Here is an 18,791-nt window from a genome sequence, read left to right on the forward strand (position 1 = left end):
CTTACGCTACAGGAATGAATCACACTTAATTTCACGCATCCTCTGCTGCTTTTCCTGTTGTGTCCTTCTGGGATTTTCTTTTGTGGTGGTGGAATTTCCAGAGACAGACTGCAGAAAGAAAATCATATCTTCACTGGGAAAAAGAGGTATGTGAAAACCCTTCCAGAATGGAGTCAATTAAATACTGCACCAAAGTTACAGGGTATAGTAACATTCATGGAAGTTGTTCAAAATGACATAAAAAGAAAGGGATAAGGCAAATATGGAGCAAAGAGATTCAATTTCCTCCTCTGGTAATGAGCTAATTGCAATTGTGTGCAACTGCCCCTTCCTTACATTTTGCTGTGCTTTAGAGAATAAGTAGATGCAATTATTTTGGGCTGGCTGAATTACTGCTGACCAAGCATTCATATGTAGTTAGTATTGTGTTAAATGAGAGCCTTTGGAAAGGGAATATATATTAACAAAAAAAAAAAAAAATCAGCCCCCTCCTGCCGTGACTCGGATTCGAACCGAGGTTGCTGCGGCCACAACGCAGAGTACTAACCACTATACGATCACGGCGAGCTAGTGCAGTTAGCATGCTATAGGTTGTCCCCTACCAGAGCTCTGAGAACACAGCTACCAAGTGAGAATTGGTTGCCATGATTCACATGACTGTTTGCACCTCCAGGCAGTGCTAAACTGAGGAAAGACTTAAGAATTTTTTTGTTTCTCCATTGTTCAAAACTTATTTCTCCCCACAACTGTGCATAATCAGAAAAAAATTCTATTCTCAAATTACTGGTTCAACAGAATGTGTGTGTGTGTGTGGGGGGGGGGGTGTTTTGTTTTGTTTTTTTAATTGTGGAAGCTTTTGTTTTAAGTAGCTGGTGCTGATACCGTACATTTCTTTTTCCTGCAACAGTTTCTAAAATGCATTTCAAATAGGGTTTGGATTGGAAGTCTAGTTTTTAAAAACTGGCCTTGGCTATCCTATCATGAAAAGAAGGGGAACTGATCTTACACAACAACCACCCCCAATAAACAGTAGTTAGAGATTTTGAGTAATTCATTTTGTTTGAAAGATTCCCCCACCACACACACAATGATACTGTTCAATCCAGTGACCCAGTACTGCCAACTGCACACACTCAAAAGTCATGAATCAAGCCCTCAAAAATGATAGCAGTGGTTAAAAAACCTCAAGAGATTTTTAAAAAATACCAAATGTGAAGTTCTTTTTATTTCCCTGGTGCTGTTAGAGCATTTAGAGTGCACATTTTCAAGTTTTTCTCTGCAACCAGGCAGGAGAGAAATGTACCTGTTTTAAAAAGCTGAGATTCTCAGGTTATTATTAATTAATTTATTTATTAGTAGTATTGTGGTAGTACCTGGTAGTTCAGGTCATGGATCAGGACCTAATTGTGCAATGTGCTATATGAACACAGAACAAAAAGACAGCCCCCATCCCCAGAGAACTTACTATCTAAGCATAAGACAAGAGACAATAGGAGAATATGGACAGAGAGAGACACAATGTTGGCCAGTATGATAGGCAGTGGTTTTGGCATACCAGCTGCCTAACTTGTCAAGTTTTTTGTAGACCTCACAGCAAGAGAGAGAGTTCTAACGAGGAATTTTAGGGAAGCTGATGAAGTGACTTTAAAGCAAGTAGCATTGCTGGGTTGAGATGTTGCAGTCAGCAAATCACTGTGACAATGATGTTTTAATGCTGATAAAAGCAACAGTTTTCTACTAATATTTTATTAAACCAGGATCTGCACAAATCTCCATTGTGTTAGTCTGTGTGTTCTGAATATTTCCACCTACACTTATTAAATTTCTACATGTAAATCAACTGGGCTAAATCCTCTCTTTTGCTTTGGAACACAGAGAACAGATTTTTTAAATTAATTACTGAAACACACACAAGTACTTTTGTAAGAGATACTGTGAAAAGAATGAGACTTAGCTTATGTTTTTGCAGAAGAACAGGATCTCCCTGTATTTACATAAGAAAAATCTTAGGAAGGTAAAAGGGTCAGTGGGCCCATTAACCAGTCCACCTTGTTTTTCTTCTGCCACTTCTCTCCATACATCATTGTCCTCCTCACAGAAGTTCCCTTGAGAATTCATTATTTTTATTTGTTGTAATGTCTCTTCTGGATAATCCATTTTACATTTATAGAGCCAGCTCTAAGTGCAGCATGGGCCCATAACAGAGCCAGTTATGGCTGCCTGATTCTCAAGTTGCCACAACTGCAGCTCCAACATAAGTTAGAGCAGCATCTAGGCATCTCTAACTTATGAGAGCTAGCTACAGCCCTTATGTGATCATGCTCCAGCAGAGAATTGCCATAGGGGACTGCCAGGTTGAAAGGGAAGGGGTAAGCGCCAGCTCCAATGACTTTATACTGGTTGAGAATTCTCTAGACTTCAAAGTGTATAAGAATAGTACAGCAGACAGTACACAATGTATTCTCCTTTTTGTAACTTATACGTTTAGGAAGACTATTTAGCACTAACATAGTGCTTTCCATGTGGAAGGTCTTTACAAGAATGGGAAGGCATTTTACAGAGAGGGAAACTGAGGCACAGAAGTGACATGCCAAAGTGCTCTCAGTGAGAAATAGAGGTGTGAGAAAGGTGAAATATGTATGTCTCTGAAGGGCAAAAGTGCTTTATTGAGGTAGACTGCAGTATTACTTCACTACGGAAGTCAGTCAATTAAGGGAATTTGTTCAGTAAATGTGCTTTACATTTACTTTTAATATACAGAGGCATTCACAACAGAGTGCCCATAAATTAAAAGTGATTATTAATTTATTTAGTACAATGATCACCACACAGTAGCCTAGGAGAAAGTTAGCAGAGATCACCCTGTTATAGACTGTAGTTCAGGAATGCATCAGTGCGGCCTAGTGGCTAGAGCATTGGAATAGGATTCAGGAAACCAGCCAGCTGGGTGACCTGGGCAAACCACTTCATCTCTCCGAACCTCAGTTTTCCAATTGGATAATGATACTCACTTCCTTTGTAAAGCACTGTATCAGTGATAGGTCCCATTTAGTTCAATGAGATTTAAGAACTGTCTTGAATCGAGGCCATAGTTTCCTTCACTCTAAGGGCTTGTCTATGCATGGAGTTGTTTCTGATTAATTCCATGTGTGGACACTTTTATTCTGGATTAAGAGTGTCCACACATGGAGTTAATCAGGAACAACTTAATGTGTACAGAAGCACTCACAAAACACAAGACTCGTGAACTCCTCTCCACATCATTGAAAGAGATAGGGAAATAAGAAATTCACATGCAACATTGTTTTTTTGATATTGACAGAAGATTTGTGGAGGACTTCAACACCCGCCACCCCACTTTATTCCCCAGATGACATCACAAGCAATAACAGGAGTGGGAGAAGACTCGGGTTAAAGTGCACTCAGACTTGACATATGTAAATAACGTTGTTTAAGCACAGATGAGCTCACCTTTATTTCACATTATTTTTCAGAGTGCTGCTCACAATTTCAGGAAACTTAATTCCCATAACAGCTTGTAACTAAAAAGGCCACAGTATATAAACTCCCTGAAAAATTTCAGTAAAAACTTTCAGAAAGCCTGTATTTCATGTTTCAGAGTAGCAGCCGTGTTAGTCTGTATTCGCAAAAAGAAAAGGAGTACTTGTGGCACCTTAGAGACTAACAAATTTATTAGAGCATAAGCTTTCGTGAGCTAAAAAAAAAATTTTTTTGTTGTTTTTTTTTTTCCACCAAATGCATCCGATGAAGTGAGCTGTAGCTCATGAAAGCTTATGCTCTAATAAATTTGTTAGTCTCTAAGGTGCCACAAGTACTCCTTTTCTTTTTCCTGTATTTCATGTGGGGTTTTGGAAAATACAGGATCATAGAATTCATCCAAAATGTGTGTCTGTCAAGTCCCCTCTCTATCCAGGATATAATCCACACGTAGAAGAGAGATATTAAACCAAATACAAATAAGTAATAATAAAGGTATTTGCTCTTAGTCTTACTTCTGATACACTTAAGAGCCAATAATCAGAGCTTCCATAAAATGGCATCTAAATATTCTAACTCCTTAGCAATAAGCCCTCATTCATTTATATAGCATGTAATTCTATTGTTAATTTATATGATGTATTACATGAATTACTGATATTTGCTATAGTGTAATTTATAAAATCCAAATGCCCCTTTTAGAGATCTTCTTTCTAAGAACTGGAGTTCTTATATGAGGCAGTGATAAAGAAAGTTAAATTACACTCAGTGCTTAGCACAGAGACAAAGGGTTTCCTGGAATCACTGATGAGGGACAGTTAATTTTGTCTGTCACCCAGGAAAAACCTCCTGGTAACAACAATTCATGCCCGAGTAAGCATGATTTTCACATCTCTTGCTGTCCTATTTCAAGTAATTCAGGGATGTTGCTTTATTATTATTAGACACTACTGGCAAAGATCAAAAATAAGCAGACTGCATGAGCTTGTTCAGTCCAGACCTAAAGCAGGTGTAATTAATAAAAATCACATGCTCACCACGCCACAGTGCCTCACATTATCCATAAATAGACGTTTAAAATGAACAAAACAAACCCCAACAGCCCACACACTTACAATAGGCTTATTAAATGAATACTTACCTTATGGCTATAGGTAAATTTTACAAATCATCCTTGTATAAGTTACAAGATTTCTAATTGCTTGTTCATTGTATTATTAAGTTTCACTAATAGATTATTTTGAAATTCTGTAGTTTAAAAAAAAGATTATTTCCCCTCCTGCCGTGACTCGGATTCGAACCGAGGTTGCTGCGGCCACAACGCAGAGTACTAACCACTATACGATCACGGCAAGCTACCAGGGGACTGCATATTTAGGTTGCTTTTTCCCCTGTTGCAGTGTTGAAGTCAAAAGGCACAGCGCCACCTCTCGTCCACTTTGTTGTTTTAAAATCAGCTGGGCCACAGCTGGCTACAATATTCTCGCAAGCAAGTAACTACATTCTGCAATCTGCTCGCATTTGCTCCTGCGGTGAATTCTACTTTCAATATTAATTTATGGCTTATCAACCTGGGGGTCACGACCATCCAAAGTGGGCCATGAACAGGTTCAGGAAGGTCATAAAAGCCCACCCATGCTTTATGGCAATCCCACACATTTTTACATTTCTAACATACGGTCAGGGGACAATACATTTATTTAGGCACAGAAACTGTATCTATTTCTTTCCCAACGAGATGCAAAAACCACATTTGCTTAACAAAAAAACAAGCACCAGTCATTTCACTATTCCACAGTGACATTCTTTCGAATGTTCTTGCCAAGAATTTTTTTTCCAACTATACCATGCACTGAAATGTTGCTCAGATTCATTTTCCGGTATTTATAGAGTTATTCTCTTGGATAGGCCAGGAGATATTCAAACACCAATGCCAACGTCACATGGAACTGCCCACGGAGTGTGTATCAATTAAAGACAGAGGTGAAAGTAAGACGGTACGCCCCAGTACGGCATACCAGCAAGAGCTGGTGCACCTACTGGGGTGGATCGGCTTCCCCAGGTGCAATTTAAAGGGCCTGCAGTTTCCAGCAGCGGCTGGAGCCCCCGGCCCTTTAACTTGCTGCTAGAGCCCCGCTGCCGGAGCCCTGGGGTAGCAATGGCGAGGCTGGGGCAGTAGCGGCGGCTGAGCCCTAGGCCCTTTAAATCATCCCCAGAGCCCCGCCGCCGCTTCCCCAGGTCTCCGGCCACCACTACCGCCCCGGGCCCTTTAAACCGCTGCCAGAGCCCCCAGCTGCCACTGTTACCCCGGGGAGGGGGAAGGAGGCACTTGCCGGTACAGGGTGGGCCGGGGCTGGCTCTGACCCCCCGCCCCAGCGCCGCCCCTTCTGCCCGAGGCCCCATCCCTTCCGGGGGCCAGAGCTGGCCCCAGCCCAGCCCCGTACGGGTAAGTCCCTAGACTTACTTTCACCCCTGATTAAATGCAACAGTCAATTATTGCTGAATTATACTTTGATGCATGCTACTGAGCCAAACGCTGAAAACCACCTGTCTTTTTGCGTCTAGATCTTCAGGTCTCAATATAACGAGCACAAACAACGTTCGGATACCCAAAACAAAGCACGAGAGATTTTAATACAATTCTGTGAAATGAAGTATCCAGCAAAATGCAACTATACCATGCAACAGTCTAAGTAATGGGAACAGTCTTAAAATAAGAGCTTCCTACTATCTTAAATCATATTTAAGACTGAAAAACATTACAATGTGTTATCATGATAATTCCTCTGAGCAGTTGGCACTGGAAATATCTACAAGAATATGGGGTTGCTGGCACTGCAGATAGAATAGTGGGGGCCCAATCCATTACAGAGGTGTGCGCCAAAAACTTCACTGGCAATCACAGCCAGAACAGAAAATCTTAGCATCATGGGCTCTGTGCAAAGCACTGAGTAGGGGGCAATGCAGAGCAGCACTATGCCTGGGAGAGCATCCCTTACTATGCCAGGTGAGATTATATACAAATAGAATGGACATGATTTTTAAAAAACAAAAACCAAGATGAACATCAATGCAATAGATACTTTTATTTTCATAATTTTGCTATCAGAGGGGTAAGCCGTGTTAGTCTGTATCCTCAAAAACAACAAGGTTTTTTCTTTAAGGTGCCTCCAGACTACTCATTTTTTTATGAAAATAAAATTACTATTACTAAGTTCTCAAATGTGATGTTTTCTACATGCTGAATATTACAAACTCTGGTCTGCTCAGTGATCTTCAGCAAAGTCCTGCAAACTTTACTCAGGCATGGGAAACCGTGGAAATTTAGTCCAAGTAAGGAGAAAGAGATTCTAAACTCTTACAGCTTCCTAACATGCAAATACTGCTCATCATTCTTCACTAACATAAAATGATACAACCTGTCCCCAAGACCTGCCAAATGAGAGCCTTAAACTTCAGATCTTAAAAGTTTAAACCTTCTAACTGAAGTATTCTAATGTGGACTGAGCATGTTGCTGAGGAAGGCTGGGTTCTGGGATATGATTCAAAGTCTAATAAAGTCAACTGTTCCAAAGATTTCAGTGGGCTTTATAATAGAATCAGAACTAGAGACCTATCATTAACTCACCATATGACTTTAAGCAGTCACTTAACTTGTGTCCATCTGTATAATGGGGATAATGATACACACTTGTCAGTGAAAAACATTTCAATATCTACAGATGAAAAGATCTATATAAATGATAAGTATTATTACTAGTAAAGTAAACAGAACTCTGCTGGAACTCAGTAGGTCTGGAATTCTGCTCACCATGCCATCAGGGAAGAAGCCTACATCAACTGGGTGCTTATCTTAGTAAAAAGAGAATTTATAATTAGCAGAAAAAATTGCTTCAGGCTATTTATTAAAAATGTAAATGAAATATTTTTAGCTATAGTAATAGTAAAAAATATTACTTCAAATGGTTTGTAATTGAAAAAATATACTGAGAAACAATTCTGCTTCTATACTGTCTAGCTCCGATATTCTCTTCCTTCTTTCTGTATTAATCAAGACATTTGCATAAAAAACAGGAACTCTTTTCCACCACAATTTATCTGCTTCTGTAGCATATTCCTCTTTTGAAGGCACAGGGACTAATCATTGTGTCTACTTCTAGCAACAGAAGGATAGAAGACTCACCCAGGCCAGAAGCGGCTAGTCAGGAGAAGAGCATAAGGCCTTATCTACAATGGAAAAATTTACCCACCACTGAGAACAGCATTTAAGTATGGATTCTGAAATGGTGCTAAACATGATCTGGGCTGGTCTACATTTATAGTTAAACCAGCATTCACGTCTAGTTTATCTGCATCAGCAATGGATCTCCCTTAGTGCAGATAAATGACATTGTCCCCTGCTAACCCACAGAAGTCTCTGCAAGACTACACAAAGCAGAGGAGACTCAAACTCCATATCTTCTATATTTTGTACATTGCCATATAGATCCATGGCACTCACTAAACACCACAAGCTATAAAAGATGTGTGCCAAATACTTTAAGGCACAGTCCTGCATTGGGGGCAGTGTGGGGCACCCTCCAGTGGGTTTTCTAGGAGCCATTGAATCTCATATGGGCGCAATGCCCCCCAAGTTCCGGGAGAAACATGGCCATTTGCCCATCAGCCTGAATGCTCCCTTTCAATTATATCCTATTATTCCTTGTACAGTCATTACACCAGTGCAACCAAATCTGAACTCTTCATAGAATCATAGAATCATAGAATATCAGGGTTGGAAGGGACCCCAGAAGGTCATCTAGTCCAACCCCCTGCTCAAAGCAGGACCAAGTCCCAGTTAAATCATCCCAGCCAGGGCTTTGTCAAGCCTGACCTTAAAAACCTCTAAGGAAGGAGATTCTACCACCTCCCTAGGTAACGCATTCCAGTGTTTCACCACCCTCTTAGTGAAAAAGTTTTTCCTAATATCCAATCTAAACCTCCCCCATTGCAACTTGAGACCATTACTCCTCGTTCTGTCATCTGCTACCATTGAGAACAGTCTAGAGCCATCCTCTTTGAAACCCCCTTTCAGGTAGTTGAAAGCAGCTATCAAATCCCCCCTCATTCTTCTCTTCTGCAGACTAAACAATCCCAGCTCCCTCAGCCTCTCCTCATAAGTCATGTGCTCTAGACCCCTAATCATTTTCGTTGCCCTTCGTTGTACTCTTTCCAATTTATCCACATCCTTCCTGTAGTGTGGGGCCCAAAACTGGACACAGTACTCCAGATGAGGCCTCACCAGTGTCGAATAGAGGGGAACGATCACGTCCCTCGATCTGCTCGCTATGCCCCTACTTATACAACCCAAAATGCCATTGGCCTTCTTGGCAACAAGGGCACACTGCTGACTCATATCCAGCTTCTCGTCCACTGTCACCCCTAGGTCCTTTTCCGCAGAACTGCTGCCGAGCCATTCGGTCCCTAGTCTGTAGCGGTGCATTGGATTCTTCCATCCTAAGTGCAGGACCCTGCATTTATCCTTATTGAACCTCATTAGATTTCTTTTGGCCCAATCCTCCAATTTGTCTAGGTCCTTCTGTATCCTATCCCTCCCCTCCAGCGTATCTACCACTCCTCCCAGTTTAGTATCATCCGCAAATTTGCTGAGAGTGCAATCCACACCATCCTCCAGATCATTTATGAAGATATTGAACAAAACGGGCCCCAGGACCGACCCCTGGGGCACTCCACTTGACACCGGCTGCCAACTAGACATGGAGCCATTGATCACTACCCGTTGAGCCCGACAATCTAGCCAGCTTTCTACCCACCTTATAGTGCATTCATCCAGCCCATACTTCCTTAACTTGCTGACAAGAATGCTGTGGGAGACCGTGTCAAAAGCTTTGCTAAAGTCAAGAAACAATACATCCACTGCTTTCCCTTCATCCACAGAACCAGTAATCTCATCATAAAAGGCGATTAGATTAGTCAGGCATGACCTTCCCTTGGTGAATCCATGCTGACTGTTCCTGATCACTTTCCTCTCCTCTAAGTGCTTCAGGATTGATTCTTTGAGGACCTGCTCCATGATTTTTCCAGGGACTGAGGTGAGGCTGACCGGCCTGTAGTTCCCAGGATCCTCCTTCTTCCCTTTTTTAAAGATGGGCACTACATTAGCCTTTTTCCAGTCATCCGGGACTTCCCCCGTTCGCCACGAGTTTTCAAAGATAATGGCCAAGGGCTCTGCAATCACAGCCGCCAATTCCTTCAGCACTCTCGGATGCAATTCGTCCGGCCCCATGGACTTGTGCACGTCCAGCTTTTCTAAATAGTCCCTAACCTAATAGTCTCATGTACACCATGAGAGCATTTTACACCTGTGCAAATGATTACACAAGGCCCAAGCCTCCTCAGCTCCTAATCATTTTGTTACTCCATTTTTGCAATCTCTTTCTGGTTGCCTGGAATGAATATAATGCTGCATATGGGTTTTCATCAGACCCATGTAGCAAAGAATTCTCTGCCTTTCTGCTTGGGTTTTAGTCAAAAAACCCACAGGTCCATATATTCAGCTACAACTTTTTTTTCCTAAGTAAGTAAAACACGCAAAAGAACAAAACTCACAGTTCAGATGAAATCCCTAGAAGAATCTAAGTCCCTATTGCCTTCTACAGTGTAGTCATTGACACTTGTGCATCTCAAACACTGCTACCAGAGTTAAGTGAATGCAGTTTGCTAGCACTTAACACCCACCCACTTTATGCAAGGTGAAAGGCAATGAGGAAATCAGGCCTTGATTCAAGGAGTCTGTGGGTTTAAAATCTACACTTTTGAAAACTCCCAAATGTCTGTATAGTAAGGTAAACTACTTTCCATTATTTGATGCCTCTGGTATGCAACCCAAATCTGCAATGGTGTTTTTTGTTATCAGTTTGCACTGCAAATTCATATCTCATTTGCAGTTCCAGTCATCCAGAGTTTCTTTGCCGTACTGCATCCTGCTAAATTCTCCATCCCACTGTATATGTATATGGATTATTTCCCCTCTGGATTTATAAACTTGCATTTTTCCAAGTTGAATTTCATTTTATAAATTTTCTACATATTTTTAGCTTCATTAAGTTCCTTTGACTACTTCTCTGTCCTGACTAGAGATTGCAACAAATGACAATTTAGCTTTATCTCAGTGCGGCAAACGTGCATGATTTTTATCAGTTGTCTAATAATATTGGCTGTTTTTCTTAAAGGCCCAGTTTCTGGAGTCACGTGATTACATGAAAATCTCATCTTTCATTTTAAAAAAGTAACATTCTAGCTCTTGCTGTTGCAGAGGAAAGCTTAAAAACATGAACTCCAAAAGCTTAAAACCCAGAGGACAAATAAAAAGAATGTAAAATGTATTTTAAAAAAAATTCATGATTTAGGAATGCTTGGGATTAGCAATAGTTATCTGCATATTTCACTAACATGTTGCATGTACCCTGTTCCAGCTCATTACTAAAGATGCTAAGAAAAACCAAGCCCGGAAGTACCCCAGTAAATATTTTCCCTCAATTTAATACATTGCAGTTATTAACATCTTTCTTTTACATTCCTTCAGCCAGTTTCCAAGCCATGTGTCAGTGTTTAGATTGTACTGATATCTATATATGCAAAGAGATTTATGTGTATAGGATAGATACAGCACCTTTCATCCAGAAAGATCTCAAACTGCTTTATGAAATTGGGTTCCACAAACACTTATTCACATGAGTAAAATAATTTTATCTGTGGGCTTGGGCACTAAAATTATATGCAAACTGTCCGAAGGGATCACTCACCGGGGTAGAATGGCTGCTATTTAATATCACTCAGCAGCAATGCTCATTGTATGACAGGAAATGATGAATACTGTATCCAGATGAAACTGTGGGGGGCAGAGGAGGGATTTAGGTGCAGAAGACTGAATGTAATTACTTACGTTAGAATATGATCAAAACACTGGTTACTATCTCTGCTTTTACAAAATGTGCCAATGTATTTTACTGATCACAAACATTCAGGACCTAGATTTCACATTTCATTTATTAATAAGATAGGTCATGTGTTCAGTACTTATAAGGAAAGACTCCCATGCAAGTAAAAACCCAGCTCGACCTTGCTTAGCATGCAAAATCTGACAGAATCATAACACAAAGTCATATATCTGGATGTCATATTTTTTATTCTTCCATATTGTTCCCCTGTCATTTCCATTTATTATGATGGTTTGCTGTCCCCATCCAAACATGACAGAGCAGAGGTTGGGCAGGATATTTTTACCTGCCTTGCAGGGCTTGCATGGAAGAGGAGTGGAATATGCAGCAATATTGTGTATCAGCGCAGCTCCAAAATCTATACTTTCATTAAACGAAAAAACCTGTAGTCCTTATGATTGTGAAGAAAACCTTAAAGAGATGAACCTTGCATAATTACTGCAGCATTATGACTGAGTTTGCAGAGAGCCTGGGACAATAGCTCTGAGATAGTGAATTGCCCCATTCATATCAGTGAAATATTAACTCAGATGCCCAATAATGATGCTTTAAATGTTCCAAACATTAATTATTTCACTTCTGATCAAAGCATGAAAGAAAGAAAAGGGAGGGTCATGATCTCCATAATCTACTTTGAGCAATCTCTACTCTACATCTCATTTTTATGTACCTGCGAGAGCATCATCACATTTTTTCCACACCAGTCATGAAGACTAAACTGAGGAGTCTAGCAGAGCACCCATAATTATATTTTGAAACCCTATACATTGTGAGTGGAGTCTTATTTTGGCATCTCAAGTGGCTGGAGCTTTGGCGGTGAACAGAGTTTGAAAGAGCACTTCTATCTTTATTTTTCCTTTTTCCTTTTCCCATTTCAACCTGTTCCCTCTCTAGAGTCATCCTGAAAACATATGAAGGAAAAATCACACATACTATTCACATAAAATGAATATTATGGAATTGGATAGTAACAGTTAGCATTGTGACTTCCCTGAAGTGGAGCCAAAATTAGTACATGGACCTCCCAAACAAAAACCCAAGTGAGGCTGTCACTTGTTTGGGTTTTAGCCTATAGCTCCAGCCAGGCCAACAAGCCAGGATGAAGCATCACTAAACTTGGGTGAGAAGGCTCTGTATGTGTGCACAGGAGGGGGAGTCAGGGCAAAGTAATTCCACGGTGAAGACATATCCTCAGTCACACTATCAAAAATTACAGCTGCTGGTTCCATTTCAAAGGACTGTCAGGACAAAAAAATTAAAATTGCAACAGTGAGGGTGGAGAGGTCAAGAGTACAATGTCGGCTAAGGCAAGACAAATAAAGAGACACCAAGAACAGTTACAGGTAAACAGAGACCAAAACCTGCTATCTCTAACTCAGGCAAAATTCCCATTCAAGTCACTGGAAATTTTTTCTTGAATAAGGACAGCAAGTTTTATCCCTCGGTTGGAATGTTCCTGCTTTAATTAACCATCTCTTTTGCACTGAAAAACTATAAAAGATTTCCTATCATTCCAATACACTTACATTTTGCTGTTCATCTTGTTTATATAGATAAATATACTGCTGCAGTTTTTTTTCTTAAAATGCCTTCAAGCTATAAAGGATTGTGCCCCTGATGTCTGCTCCTTTTTCTAGGTTTCATTTTGTGTATTGCTACTTTTGTATTTCCATTACCTCCTATTAATTATTCCCTCTTGTAAATCAGTATATGTTTGCATTTACTTAAAAATCTAGGGGGTTGTATAAAGAACACTCACATTGTTATATAGATTGACCTTTTAAAAAATTGCAATAGACTTTTACACAAAAAGAAAAGGAGTACTTGTGGCACTTTAGAGACTAACAAATTTATTTGAGCACAAGCTTTTGTGAGCTACAGCTCACTTAATCGGATGCATTAACACGGCTGCTACTCTGAAACCAGACTTTTATACACTGCATCTACTCATACATACTGATCCAAATTTATCCAAAAAATGGGCCAAATTAGCCCCATGCTCACTTTTGCTGGCACAGTCCAAAGGTGGCTGCTGCTGGCCTGGAAGGGGGGTGGTAGTTTTGCTAGCATATATGCTAATTGAGCCTGCAGAATAGTTTAAGTTTAAAACTGTTTGCCCCAGTGGAAATCCTGACCAAGGGCAGGCAGCAATACTGAAAATGGTTGAACTGTTGGTACAGATGGGAGAAAACCTGTTTCAGGACCGCAACAAATGATCATGGAGGTCCCTTCTGGCCTTAAAGTCTATGAGAGGGGTATACATAGGTGTGAAAACTAGGGAAAGGGGGCTCCACTGCTGGGTCCTGGCCACCAGCCCAGGACTCTGCACCCACCATAGCTGTGGCCTCGGTCTCAGCCCCCTTAACCTGTCTGCGTCCCACACTGGAGCAACGGCCCTGTTCCCAGCCCCAGCCCTAGGGGACAGTGCGGGGCATGGACAGAGATAAGTGGGGGCACAGCACCCCCACTCTGAAACTGTTCCAGCGCCACTGGGGGTATACATTCTAGTGCACACTAGTGTATCTTGAACCCACCATGTGAACTCTGCTGGCATACACTAAAAGTTCTTTTGTGCGCATTAATGTAATTTTGTTTGAAATGGAACTACATTAATGTGTGTTAGGGAACTTTTAGTGCATGCCAGCAGGTCCACATGAGCCAGTTAGAGCACAACATGCTAGTGAGCACCAGGGACATGTGCCTCCCCAACCCCCTCTGCCCCAACCCGAGAGGAGCATGCTCTTCCCTCCCTATCACCACTACCATCCCAGCTCGGCAGGTGCTTGCTCTTCCTCCCCTCACCCCTCCCCACCCCCGGCAAAAGCTCACTCTTCCTTCTCTCCTGTCTCGCCCAACCCTGGCCCTGTAGGCGGTTGCTCTTCTTTCCCTCCTCCCAGTTCTGGAAGGACTTCTGTGGCCCAATGTTTATTGGAAGGCATATCCCTGCTTGCCCCCCTCCTTGCACCTGCCCCTGGTGAGCACAAAATTGGCACACCTCTGGTGCAGCTGTTGAGTGTAACAGCCATTTTTTTTCAGGATAAGTGTAAAAAGCAGTTTAGCTTCTTTATGGAATAAGATAAGTGAAACAAAAGGAGCCACTGCCCAGAACACAGGCCACAGGTAACACTGAATAGGACTCTGGGCTACGTGGGTGGAAGGTTCTGGGGGCTAGATACTGTGTGATGAAGATGTGTGTGTCAGAGAGAAACAGCAGATACGCCACAAAAGTAGAAGAGAGGACAGCAAACAGGCACTATATCAGCCCTCACTTGCACTTTCTGTAATGGGGTTGTGAATTGTTTGCTCTCATCTACACTAGCAGTTCAGCCATTTTCAATTCTAGATGGGAGGTCCCATTCTTATCAGAAACAGGTCAATTTCCTGTTGTAGGATAGGCTAAAAGATTATAGGAGCAGTTCTCAAACACTTTCATAGCATGGACCTCTTAAAGGAAAGACAAGGTAGACCAACTCATTTACCATTTATGATCACTAACATTTTTATTTGCAGTGTCATTGTAGCTTGTTGGTCCCTGGATATTAGAGAGACAAGGTGAGTGAGGTAATATCTTTTACTGGTGAAAGAGACAAGCTTTTAAGCTAAGTGGAATGATTCTTTAGGTCCCCTTGTGATGCTCTGAAGATCACCCAGACTAGTAAGGTTCTGTTACCACCTGATTTCTAACTTTGGGAGCCTATGCTGCTGTCCAACAAGCAGAGCTCTGACACCAGCTGACAGCCTACAAGCATAAAGATCTGAACCCTGGCTTCCACCAGCCTAGTTATTTCTTGCAGGGTGACTTCAACAACCCCCTCTGGTCCTGAGTCATCCCAAATCTGTCTCCCCGAGTTCTTAACTACTACATGCTTGGAATTTTCCCCTCTGGTTCGTGGCCCCTGAAGGAGTAAAACCTGCCCCCCAATAATCACTTTACATTGGGACATACACTCCACACAGTTTGTACATCAGAGACCTGTTTGGGTAAAAATAACAAAATATTTTTTATTAGAAAAACAGATTCAAAGATAAAATAGTAAGGAGAAGTACACACATACAGGTTACACAGAAAATAAAAAGAACAGGAGTAGTTGCGGTACCTTAGAGACTAACAAATTTATTAGAGCATAAGCTTTCGTAGGCTACAGCCCACTTCATCGTCCACCTTCTCTGTATGTATATATACATCTTCTTACTATATGTTCCATTCTATGCATCTGATGAAGTGGGCTGTAGCCCACGAAAGCTTATGCTCTAATAAATTTGTTAGTCTCTAAGGTACCACAAGTACTCCTGTTCTTTTTGCGGATACAGGCTAACATGGCTGCTGTTCTGAAACCTGTCATTATACAGAAAATAAAGATGCAATCTCAGGCATTATACTTCCATAGTAGCCAAATTCACTTTTCTAATACAAGTTAGAACATTTTCCTAGTGTGTCCTCTGTCCTAGAGGGGATCCACCCTGCTTGGATGCTAGCCCTTAGTTTTTGAACAGCCTTCACTTCAAGCTCTCTGCCCTTTTAACAAGATTTGCAGGGTTTCTTTCCCCCTCTCTCAGATTATGGTAATTCATAGTTATGCAAAGCTCTGTGTTGCTTGAAATCTTGTCTCTTTCACCAACAGAAATTGGTCTAATAAAACATACTACCTTACCCAACTTGGGCTCTCTAACATTTTTATAAAAAGAAAAGGAGTACTTGTGGCACCTTAGAGACTAACAAATTTATTAGAGCATAAGCTTTCGTGAGCTACAGCTCACTTCATGCATCCGATGAAGTGAGCTGTAGCTCACGAAAGCTTATGCTCTAATAAATTTGTTAGTCTCTAAGGTGCCACAAGTACTCCTTTTCTTTTTGCGAATACAGACTAACACGGCTGCTACTCTGAAACCTAACATTTTTATGGCAGCTATAGAGTAATTGCTTACATGGACAGGTAATCTCAGGAACGTAATGTTAGTCTGGGAGTTGTGTGAACTCTCACTGAATCTGGGGAGCATATCAGCCACTCTCCTTTCAGGATAAATGTAAAAAAGCAGTTCAGCTCCTTTATGGGATAGCTGAAACAATAAGAGCCACTACCCAAAACATAGGCCACACGCAACACTGATCAGGAATCTGAGCTATGTGGGCGGGAGGGTTTCATTGGGGGCTGGATGCAAACGCAGGGGCTAGATATTGTTTGATGGAGCTGTGCCTGTGAGAGAGAAGCTGCAAATACACCACAGAAGTAGAAGAGAAGACAGCAAGCAAGCATCAGAGACAGACAGAGAAGCGCTTGTACCCTGACTCTGAGAAAAAGCTAAGAGATAGCACTTTGGGGCAGAAAGGGGGTTGGAACTGTGAACAAAGAAACTGTCATAAGAAAACAAGAACGGCCATACTGGCTCAAACCAATGGTCTATCTAGCCCAGTATCCTGTCTTCCAACAGTGGCCAGTAGCAGATGCTTCAGAGAGGATGACCAGAACAGGGCAATTATCAAGTTTCAGAGTAGCAGCCGTGTTAGTCTGTATTCGCAAAAAGAAAAGGAGTACTTGTGGCACCTTAGAGACTAACAAACTAACTAACTTTTGTGTCACAAAAGCTTATGCTCAAATAAATTTGTTAGTCTCTAAGGTGCCACAAGTACTCCTTTTCTTTTTGGCAATTATCAAGTGATCCATCCTCTTATCATCCAGTCCTAGCTTCTCGCATTCAGAGACTTAGGGTTTAGCGGTCACTGGCTTAATTCCTACTGTGTTCAGCAAACAGGACTTTATCAACATTCTGTGTAAACAGACATGATTGTTTCAAAGAAATACCTGGTCCCATCATCATTTGTCCTTGTAACAGAAGCAATCTGCAAGACCCCAAATATTGGTTAACCATTCAAAAGGGGTAACAATATTTCAGTATTTCTAGATGCATTTAATATGTGATTTTTCCTGTATGCAAAAAGTTCACACTATCTATTTTCCCTTGTTTTCTCCTCCCATCTGGTTTATTCCTCTCTGCCATTCATATGCTGCCTGGTCCCCTTATTTCCTTGAGAATCCTCTCCCACTCTTATGCCTTGTTTAAATGAAAAAATGTTACTCTGTTTCCTTATTGACTAAGTTAAATCAATAAGGCACTCTTAAGCTAAAATAAGAGCATCCACACAAGGACATTGCTCAACTGATTTCGTAAAATCATTACAATTTTCTTGTGTAGGCAAGTTCTGAATTCCTTTCCTGCTTATTACCTCCAGAGCCAAAAGTGGCCCATATCTCTCTCCTCCTATGTAGCAGTAGTTCCTAATGGAGGTGGCTTAACTGGCTTCTTCTCCTCATTTCCAGATACTTTGAAGCCAGAAGCATCACATGAGTTGTCAGGTCTTCTCAGGCCCGTGGAACAAGTGCTCCATGGGCCTGAGAACCACAGTGTTACAATGTAGGTCATTATAGTTTTAACAAAAATTTGTAATCAGATTTAATTTTTCATATTTGCCCTTTTATTATACATTTCCCCTTGTAAAGATTCAATAATTGTGGGAAGATGATTAATCATAAAAGGCTTTAATCTTTCATATATTTTAAATGGTCGTAACATACACGAAGCAAATGTCAGTTGTTATAAGAATTCAATTATTTCCTTTTAAAATGTATTGGATTATTTTAGTGCATGTGCAGGACTAAAAGCAGTAGATAGAGCTATTGATGGAGTATTGCAGACAGCAGTGAGGGAGCAAACTAGATCCAGCTTGACAATGCACTGCAATCCTCTCCTGCAAAATCTTTTCTGTTTTTTGCTCCTGAGGCTGCTTATGATGCTGAATGGTAGCAAACTACACTGTTGTTTTAGAATGTGAATAAAGATCCTTTTGGGACTACAGTATTGCCAACCCTAAGTGTTCAAAAATCATCAGCCAAGCCTCAAAAAAAAATCACAAGATGGTCTTGAAAATCATAAGATTTAAAAAAAAAAAAAGAAGAAGAAGAAGCAACAGGTTCATTGTATTTGTCTCCTGTTTTCTAAGCCTTGAGGGAGCATTCAAGTCACATTTTGAAGCATTTCTCTGCAACTATGAGGGCTAGAAAGAAACTTACTTTTTTCATAAAAAATGAGATTCTCACGTTACGCATACGTTCAATAAGAGGACCTTCAAGAGAAACACCAACTAGTACCAGATTCATGACAAAATAACGAGAACTGGCAATAATGGGACTAAGAGAAAGCTTCCAATTTTTTTCCCATGAGAGACCTAAAGAGGATTTGGATTTGAAAATAAGGCTCTAAGGTTGACCCTTGATGTTCTGCTTCTTTTTGTATTAT

General features: G+C 41.0%; 2 non-coding genes across 2 annotated transcripts; both read right to left on the reverse strand.

The window, feature by feature from the left end:
- Positions 1-492: 492 nt before the first annotated feature.
- Positions 493-564, reverse strand: TRNAH-GUG. Its single transcript has one exon. It is a non-coding gene; the product is annotated as a tRNA-His (tRNA).
- A 4,214-nt stretch (positions 565-4,778) lies between these two features.
- Positions 4,779-4,850, reverse strand: TRNAH-GUG. Its single transcript has one exon. It is a non-coding gene; the product is annotated as a tRNA-His (tRNA).
- Positions 4,851-18,791: the final 13,941 nt, after the last annotated feature.

This window comes from Dermochelys coriacea, chromosome 5 (genome assembly GCF_009764565.3).
Source record: "Dermochelys coriacea isolate rDerCor1 chromosome 5, rDerCor1.pri.v4, whole genome shotgun sequence".
Lineage (NCBI taxonomy): Eukaryota > Metazoa > Chordata > Testudines > Dermochelyidae > Dermochelys > Dermochelys coriacea.